The following is a 10,222-nucleotide window of genomic DNA, read 5'->3' as shown; positions in this document are numbered from 1 at the left end:
ATGTCATTGGGAATCTGGTGTTGAGAAACGTAAGGTAAACTTGCACACTTCATAGCAGCAGGGGTTATAGCCGGCTATACTACACACTGTAGCCTGAGTGTAGGGTATTAGACCAGCAGCAGCAGGAGCAGCCGTACATACAACAGGCATAGAGTACTCTGCAGACCTGTGACCTGGCGAGACTAAGCACCGCCGCCATATTCTACCACCACTCTACCTGGAGTTCAACCTCATGAGCAGGCGAAACCTAGGAATCGGATACTAGTAACCATAGTAACGAACCATGATACTAATACTGCAAGGCCCATGTCACGGACAAGACAGGCTTATCATGGTATTCTAGATTTATTTCCGGGAGATCTTCGTTGCAAGGAGTACTCCGGACCGGTGCTGCCTTTCCTGGATTGGCAATAAATTCAATGAATTTTTGAAAATTCCACATAAATAAATTAATTTCACGGTTCGCGTGAGACTCGGCTTGAAGCCGAGTTTTTGTATCCATAGGAACATCACCACCCTCTAGGATCAAGGCGCAGATGCAGCTCCTAAACGAAAATTCCACATGCAGGGACAATAATAGTATTATCATCTGTTCTGTGCTGAGGACCTCTAACAGAGCGAAACAGTTGCTGTCCACAGATTTGAGTATTATCATCTGTGTGTTCAACTTCCAGAGCACTGGGATCCGAGGAGCTTCACGCTTGCACCGGTGACTAGAATATCTTCTAAGAGACGTGCTATTATTGTAGACTGTGCTAATATTAGAGATAATACGGTCGGTATGTAAGACTCAGTGACCAGTCCCCATGACCAGGCCCCATGACCAATCACGGTCCCCGTGACCAGTCAAACAGTCACAAACCCCCCATGACCAGTCACAAAATTAGTTTACCAGTCACAATGCTCCATGACCAGTCACAAATCACCATACATCTGCATGTGTAAGCACACAGTTCGTGACTGCTCGCGGAGTGCTTCATACTGCAGGATTTGTTGTGGAAACTATTATTCCCTATGAGCGGTCACAGAATACAGTTCTGACCACTATAATTCCATGCGAACGGTTGCATGCGGAATGTACAGTTGCGACCACTCTTTCTCTGTGAGTAGTCACAGGCAGAATATAGGTATTTCTGTATTATTATTTTATCTCTTTTCAAACAATCCACAAGCCAAGAAGAGATGCGTAGACAGAAGAACCGTACTCTTGGTGATACTGATCGCAAACATGATTAATTCCTCCAGGCCATTGAGCACCCAATTCTAAACCGTATCTAACCAAAGTTCTTGTCAAAGCAGCATGCCAGTTCAAGAACATCTCTTCAGACATACATATCAATACATATCCGGTGCACTCCCCCTAACAAGCAGGCTACATTGGCACCAGCAATCACAAGAAGTTGTAGTGAGTGAATATTTCTATAAAATTAATAATAATAATAATAATAATGGCATGACGACTACACCATAGCTCAGTGAAAAAATTGACTGTCACCACCAGGATCTCTTTTTCCATTGCCCTTTTTCTTCTTTCATGTGTTTTTGGCTTACCCTTTAGGTTGTTTCTTGCATCTTCTCCATCGCTTACATTAATCGCTGGCTACAAGCGAAGGTCCCTGGTTCGAGTCCTGGTGGTGACAGTCAATTTTTTCTTCAGACTTTTCCCGTTTGTCTCTTTCCCTCAAACCAGTTAATAATAATAATAATAACAATAATAATAATAATCAACGCAATAAATAGAGTAAGCTGCGCACTCAGTACAAACACCATTAGCAAAACTTGTTTTCATGTAAATAACGAAGCTTGTTCCTAAACGTTTTCGTCGCCATCTCATCAGAGTATATTATTAGAGTATATTGAGTGTAGAGCTAATGTTTATTTGCCAGTAATCCTCTGATGAGATGGTGACGAAAACGTTTAGGAATAAGCTTCGTTATTTACATGAAAACAAGTTTTGCTAATGGTGTTTGTACTGAGTGCGCAGCTTACTCTATTTATTGCGTTGATTAAATTTTTATCTCCACGTAAGCTTAATAATAATAATAATAATAAACAAAGCTCGCATCTTCCCTGAACCTGTTAGACAGGAGCAGAGTCGACGCATCTGTCAACAGTGTCAAGCCAAGTTAGTCTATCTCCTGCAGCTTGGAGAGCGCTCTCCACGGAGAGATCCACTGCCTTCAGGTCGTGCCGAATCGTATCTATCCACCGCAATGGCGGACGGCCACGGGGTTTTTATGTCGTTTGTGCTGATTGATAGCTCCAGTGCTTGGAACGAGGCGGATTCTAGACCCTCTCGCACCACATGGCCAAACCACAGCAGCCTGCGTCGCCGGCATGTGGCAATAACTGGAGATTGTTTTTTCTGTGTATAAGTTGTTATTGGTGATGCGTTGCGGGTAGACAATCTGCAGCAGTACGCGTAGCTTCCTCCGTTGCCATTTGTCCAGTTTGTCGTTCAGCAATTTGGACAGAGTCCACAATCCACAATTGTATAGAAGGATCGGCATTATGAGGCAGTTAAACATACACAAAATTAATAAAGTATAAGGAAAATACGACATGGACAAATGAAGGTGTGGAGGATCGCCCAAAAAAACTGACAAGGAGACAGTAAACGGTACACAGTACTCGCATGCATGTACAATTGCAAATATCATAATACACGTTATAGTAGCACAACGAGAAAGACCATGTACCATAATGTTACATCAATACATTTTACAGATTTATTTTGGTAGTAGGAATGAAGATGTGTTCGAAGCAGTAAACTGCGTAAGCACTACGTTGAGCCACAATATTGAAATACAGTTTCCTGCAGTCAAAACAAGACACTCATACTTCTGTGGTCTAGTTCTCCATTCTTATCGCTAACATAACTTGATTTAATTTCTTACGATGGTTCTTGAGAATCGATCAATGATGTCTTGAATAGATATCTTCCCTGAACGACTTCAACTGAGAGGCAGTTTCAGTTTCCACAAGCTGGACATTGTTGTTCTGTGGAGTCTTCCACAAGAAAGACAGAGCTACACACACGAAGGTGCTTCATGTACTCAGTACATGTACCTTCTTGGAGACGAACATATTTTCATTTCTATCTTCATTATATTTTCGGCTTTGCATCGTCGACGATGTCCACTTCTGGCTCCGTAATCTTGTCACCCATCCTCTCCAAAAACAGAAAGCTAGTGCTGCTTGTATGCTGGATCAGTTGAAATCAGTCTCCGTTCTAGCAAGATCGGCATGCAAATATTGCTTGACTGAAAATATTCCGGAATAGCTTTTCTGAATGACGAAACTTCAAATATGACGAATGGCACAATCTACCGGCCAGAACGTCCTCTCAAAAGAGATTCTATCTGAAGCCTGCAAGATTTTCGACCACCCTTCGTTTTGGAGAGGAGCCCCGACACACACCAGACACACCAGACTCAAGCAAACAAGTAAACTACGCGGAGATAGAGAGTTGATCGAAATCTTTCTTGCTCACTTCTGAAACCTGTGAAGGAAAACGTTTGCTGATCGCGTGAATGCCTACAGTTGAGTCGTAATAATTATTTTGACGTGGATCCTGTGACCGTTCAGATAGAAAGTCGCGGCTGTTTGTGACTGGTCATCGGGATTCAAACTCGTGTGTGACATTATGACTGCTCTTCGGGGATTTGTGACTGTTTGATTGCAGTGTTACCAAGTGCCCTCTACCCCCATCCGTATTTCCCAGTGCCATTTTGCGGAATTTTTCAGCGTTTTCCGTACTCGTTTTTTCAGGTCAACATTCTCACTGATTATTGGTGTAATTTGGAAAAAAACAATACACACACACACTTGTCCATTGTCACACTGCACTTGCTGAATTTCCTATCATTTCTCACCTGTATACTGCCTCCGCTCCTGATCTTCATCTGGCGCTGTCTAAATGACTCCACTAGCCTTGCTCTAGCCCAGCTTCTCAAACCAGCAGCATGCAGCGGCAGAAGTACGCGCCATCAGCATGCCAATGGTCTGCTCAGCCAGCCAGCTCGCAGTCGGTGTGGCCAAACGAGATTCGCCACCGCAGGAGCATTGCTGTGGAACAGTTTGCCTAGAGAGGTGCGCACCGTATCCAGATTGCAAGATTTTAAGCTAGCCTGCCTTCCTTATGTATGCCTGAAATAGGCTGTGTTTCGTCAGGTTTTGACATGTTCCTTTCTTCTCAGTATTCTCGCTCGCATAGTACTCCACTTCTATGATAATATTGCCTATGCTGTTGCTCATTAGGATTTTGGCAAATTCTATCCTTCGCTTTCATATAACTGGGCCAGGAACCCGTTTGAACTTGCGAAGTAAAATAAAATCAATCAATCAATCAATCGCTAAGCAAAACTTCGTTGCATTTTTACAGTTCAGTCTAAAGCATTCTATGACTACCAAACACTTCGCAAAGTGGAAAACAAAGCAGCATATGAAAGATAGTTATTTACAGATGCCACACAGCTCGTTTCAAAGCAGTCCAGCTTCATTCTTCGTCTGAATTTGATGACGACTCACTCCTTGATGACATCGAGTCGGCATCCTCGCTGATTTACGCCTCCAGCGCTGCCAGCTTTTGTCCTGCATCTTTTACAAGTTGCCGAGACACGATTTGATCATGGAGATCGCCAAGTTCTTCGCTTGAACTGTGAGCTTGACGACCTCCACGGCTGCGCTGGTAATTGTTGTCTCTGCCGCTCCGAACGAGTCTCCAGAATGCCATGGAAAGAGCCATAAATTTGAATATCCATACATGTACAGACACAACCAAACGCTCCTCATCTTGGCAGCGGGGTACTCGTGCCAGTACGTTTCCACAGCCTGGAGAAGTTCTTTTCTGGTCTCCTTTTCCACGAGTGACACGTCTGCCTTCAGGCTGTGGAAGAACGCCAAGTCGTCGACGTTGGGATCGGGACTTTGCGCAGGCTGAACAACAACCTGAACGTCGAACCCTTTTGCTTTCCCCTGCGCCGCAAACACACGTGCATTGATTTATTTTGGCTGTGTGCGGACGCGCATCGTGCTGGTCCAGCAGTGTCTGGCCTGCTTAGCTGCATGAGCCACGCGGTCTTTCGAACTGTTTCTCATTTTCGCACTTTGGTGTCATGCGCCTGGGTTGTGTTCTGGTGACATCCTGTCAAGAAACGGTTATCATGGTTATGCTTCGCTGATTTTTTCAAGAACTCCACGCTTTTTGGAGGTAGAAAAGCCATGTACAGCGCATGATGCACATGGCATGTATACAATTCATGCACTCTGCGATCCGAATTTGGGAAGATCGATCGATGGCACGTGGATGGGCGCCTTCTGCACCATTTTTCCCTCCTTTCGAAGACACCGTATTTTTTCCCTGTTCCGGGATAATTCGATTGAAATCCGTACTGCGGACAAAACATCGTTTTTCCGTGAAAATACGGACAAATACGGGCAGTTGGTAACACTGTCTGATTGGTCACGGGAATCGTGATCGGTCATCGAGACGTGACTACTCACTGAGTCCTTATACATGTAGTATATTCCCATACAGGCAGGCATAGTGGGATGGTCTAAGACCATGATTGAGAAACAGTGGGTACCAGGTTCAAGTTCTGCTTGGAAGCGGAAGGAATTTTTCCAACCGTGCTGCGACCCACAGTTAATTGGGAACTCGTGGCCTGGCACGAGGGTAACATGGATGCAGTTAATGGGATTTCGGTCTTTGACCACTTTGTGGTGGGTCTGATCTACTCACCTCTCACCGTTTAGGCGCTGCATCTGCCCCTTGATCCTAGAGGGTGGTGGCGTTCCTACGGATGCGAAAACTCGGCTTCCAGCCGAGTCAGAGCGCGAACCGTGAAAATTTTATTATATTCCCATTCCGTTTTTGCTATAGTGTAGCCCTTTTTTTACTTTGTTTTGCTTCGCAAAATCCAAAAAAATTTCCTCCCAATGACAAGGTAGCGAAGAGGCAAGAAAAAAAAGAGAGAGAAAAAAAAGAGGTTGACTCTCTTAATTTATTAATTAACTCTCTTAATTATTTTCTACTCTTCTTTTCTCCGTATTTCTGCCTCTCTATCTCTCTCTCTCTCTCATTCGCCCTGTTTGTGGTGCAACCTAACCCCCTCGATAGGCGAAAACCTTTGGGGAATCATTAAACAATAAAATTACAAATTACAGTTACCTCTACAACAGCAGCGTTACAACAATGACTTGGCTGGTCGTCTCTGTTCTCTTCTGCCGTTTGTGCAACAACAGTAGACGTATGGGCTGTGCGTTCCTTTCTTCATTGAGTGCATGTGGTGCTGCTGCTTATCGCATGTTTGTGGTATATAGTCTTCACCAATTCGTCTCAGCGAAGCAACATGCACCGGACGAAGCGAGGAAAGCACCGCACACCCATTGGTCGCCTAGTCTCCCACTGTGGATAACGCCATTGTTAGAGGAGAACTGTACCCATTTCATCAACTGTGCACATTTGTTTCGCTCGCCGTGAGACCTTGTCAAACATTTTATTAAAATATTTGAATGGGTCGAGTATGTTCTCCAAACGCCAGTGCAAGCATGTTGCTCCTGTTGTTGTTGACATTTACAAAACGTCGCGCCATAAACAGGCGGTTTCGCATCCTTTCATACATGTGAGCGACAGAGGGAGAGAGGGAATGAGAAAGAGAGATTAATTGAAATGGGAATACTTTACTTGTCGTGAGAAATGCTCTAACCAACGGAGCGACGGGCCAGGCCAAACCTCTAAGGCGCTGACAAGTTTTTTTTACTTCAAGGCCTTGGCAATGGCAGCTCATGGCAAAAAAACCTCATGACAAGCAATGTCCCGGGTTCGAGTCCTGGTGGGTCTGGCATTTTTTCTCCCTTTTCAGGCAGTTCACTTCCCCTGTTTACCTTGAATTTGAAGTTAATCCCATTCCAATTTCAGAGAAAGGCAAGCAAATAATTTTAAAAGGGCGAGTCAACCTCAAGGCTAATAATAATAATATTAATAATGTAAATAGGCGTCGAGGCGACAATAGTTCAAGAATTGCGATCAACAGAACGAGCTGAACCGACATTTCACAAAAGGCTTTTATTGCATTCAAAAAACGAGTGGATACGAAGGCAGTGAAGAACATGGAAGAAAGAAAACATGTGATATGGAAGAAATGATGAACAAAAAATTGTACTTCGAACTAGTTTTCGCACAACACTCCTCAGGAAGCTACGTTGTACTAATGAAAAACAATCCAGAAAGATACTAATAAAGAGAAATGGAGTGAGAAGAAACAACACCTATGAAAATGATAATCCTAGCACTAAGTTAATAACAGGGAAAACTGCGAAAGCACTTAACGAACTTGTAAGGACTACTAGTATACTGTGACACAAGATATGACACCATGGCCAACTAGAGCCAAACAGACAGAACAAGCTGCTACTAAAACAATTTCAAACGATTGTTTTAGTAGAAGCTTGTTCTGTCTGTTTGGCTCTAGTTGGCCATGGTGTCATATCTTGTGTCACAGTATACTAGTAGTCCTTACAAGTTCGTTAAGTGCTTTCGCAGTTTTCCCTGTTATAACCTTAGTGCTAGGATTATCATTTTCATAGGTGTTGTTTCTTTTCACTCCATTTCTCTTTATTAGTATCTTTCTGGATTGTTTTTCATTAGTACAACGTAGCTTCCTGAGGAGTGTTGTGCGAAAACTAGTTCGAAGTACAATTTTTTGTTCATCATTTCTTCCATATCACATGTTATCTTTCTTCCATGTTCTTCACTGCCTTCGTATCCACTCGTTTTTTGAATACAATAAAAGCCTTTGTGAAATGTCGGTTCAGCTCGTTCTGTTGATCGCAATTCTAAAATAATAATAATAAAATAAATAAATTTTTTAATGTCACGCTTCGCGTGAGACTCGGCTGGAAGCCCAGTTTTCCGCATCCGTCGTGGGAACGCCACCACCCTCTAGGATCAAAGGCGCAGATGCAGCGCCTAAACGGTGGGAGGTGAGTAGATCAGACCCACCACCAAGTGGTCAAAGACCGAAATCCCATTAGCTGCATCCATGTTACCCTCGTGCCAGGCCACAAGTTCCCAAATAACTGTGGGTCGCAGCACGGCTGGAAAAATTCCTTCCGCTTCCAAGCAGGACTTGAACCTGGTACCCTCTGTTTCTCAACCATGGTCTTAGACCATCCCACTATGCCTGCCTGCACTACTTGATAATAATTTGAAACTCGGGTATTGAGCCAATAATATAAGTAAAAAGGAAAAGGACATATGGAAACGAGCTAAAAGTAACTCTCCACCACTGTAACTAGATACTATTATACAGTCAGAAAGTGCAACAACTAGGCACAAAACTGACAGAGTACTGAGACATTCGACGTCCTGACACCTAGCTTCAACACATCTCCGTAGCGCTAACGCCTTGAAGTAACGGACAGCCTTCCAACTTGGAAGGTTCAAGGTTATGGAAAGACCAAAGACGGGAAGGCAAGCGCAACGAAAACGAGCACAAGCTACAGTCCCAACGGAACAAAGAATGTCTATTGTCACTGGACGATGACGAGACCAGTAGGCGAAAAGCGGTCTAACTATAATTCGAAGCAGCAAAGCAGCACACCACCCAACTTGGGTGGGTCATAAATATCAAAGATAAGTAAAGAAGGGGGAAGCTTTGCGAAAACGAATTGTACAAGCCGAAAGCCAAACTCCTACCGTACTTCTCATGCATGACATTGTGATGGACTAGTTGACTACAAAACAAGTTGTTTCACACGACATACTTTTTGTCAAATCGCCTACTGGTCTCGTCATCGTCCAGTAACAATCGACATTCTTTGTTCCGTTGGGACTGTAGCTTGTGCTCGTTTTCGTTGCGCTTGCCTCCCCCTCTTTGGTCTTTCCATAACCTTGAACCTTCCAAGTTGGAAGGCTGTCCGTTACTTCAAGGCGTTAGCGCTACGGAGATGTGTTGAAGCTAGGTGTCAGGACGTCGTTGTTAGTTGTTGCACTTTCTGACTGTATAATAGTATCTAGTTACAGTGGCGGAGAGTTACTTTTAACTCGTTTCCATATGTCCTTTTCCTTTCTACTTTTATTATTGGCTCAATACCCGAGTTTCAAATTATTATCAAGCATTATTATTATTAAGAAAGGGTTTGCTCCCCACACCGGTGCTCGCGCTATTCCGCCGACTTTAGTTGACACTTGACTGACTCACGACTGCCATCCAGAGCACACGAGAAGTCCATCGAACCTTCGACTCGGCAAACCTGCAAGAAAGCATCACTCCCTGCTCAATACACAGTGTTTCGGGGAATTCACCCCTCATCAGTTGAGCTTGAGTAGGCTGAGGAAGATTGTGCCTGAAGAGCACCACTTATATAGTGCTGTCCAGGCACAAACATCACCAGGGATACAAACTTACAGAGACGCTCCGCTTCCAGCGCGACAAACACCTCGTGAACACCAGATAGCAGCGTGAGTCAGTGTCGCTCCTGAACGGTGAGACAGCAAACCCTTTCTTACAAGTCATCGCCGAAGTCGCAACCACTACTTCGTACTATTATTATTATTATTATTATTATTATTAATATTAGCCTTGAGGTTGACTCGCCCTTTTAAAATTATTTGCTTGCCTTTCTCTGAAATGGGAATGGGATAAACTTCAAATTCAAGGTAAACAGGGGAAGTGAACTGCCTGAAAAGGGAGAAAAAATGCCAGACCCACCAGGACTCGAACCCGGGACATTGCTTGTCATGAGGTTTTTTTGCCATGAGCTGCCATTGCCAAGGCCTTGAAGTAAAAAAAACTTGTCAGCGCCTTAGAGTTTTGGCCTGGCCCGTCGCTCCGTTGGTTAGAGCATTTCTCACGACAAGTAAAGTATTCCCATTTCAATTCATCTCCCTTTCTCATTCCCTCTCTCCCTCTGTCGCTCACATGTATGAAAGGATGCGAAACCGCCTGTTTATGGCGCGACGTTTTGTAAATGTCAACAACAACAGGAGCAACATGCTTGCACTGGCGTTTGGAGAATATACTCGACCCATTCAAATATTTTAATAAAATGTTTGAAAAGGTCTCACGGCGAGCGAAACAAATGTGCACAGTGGATGAAATGGGTACAGTTCTCCTCTAACAATGGCGTTATCCACAGTGGGAGACTAGGCGACCAATGGGTGTGCGGTGCTTTCCTCGCTTCGTCCGGTGCATGTTGCTTCGCTGAGACGAATTGG

The sequence above is a fragment of the Sycon ciliatum genome, chromosome 2, assembly GCF_964019385.1.
Source record: "Sycon ciliatum chromosome 2, ocSycCili1.1, whole genome shotgun sequence".
In the NCBI taxonomy this organism is placed as follows: domain Eukaryota; kingdom Metazoa; phylum Porifera; class Calcarea; order Leucosolenida; family Sycettidae; genus Sycon; species Sycon ciliatum.
Note: the sequence above shows the minus strand (reverse complement) of the source record.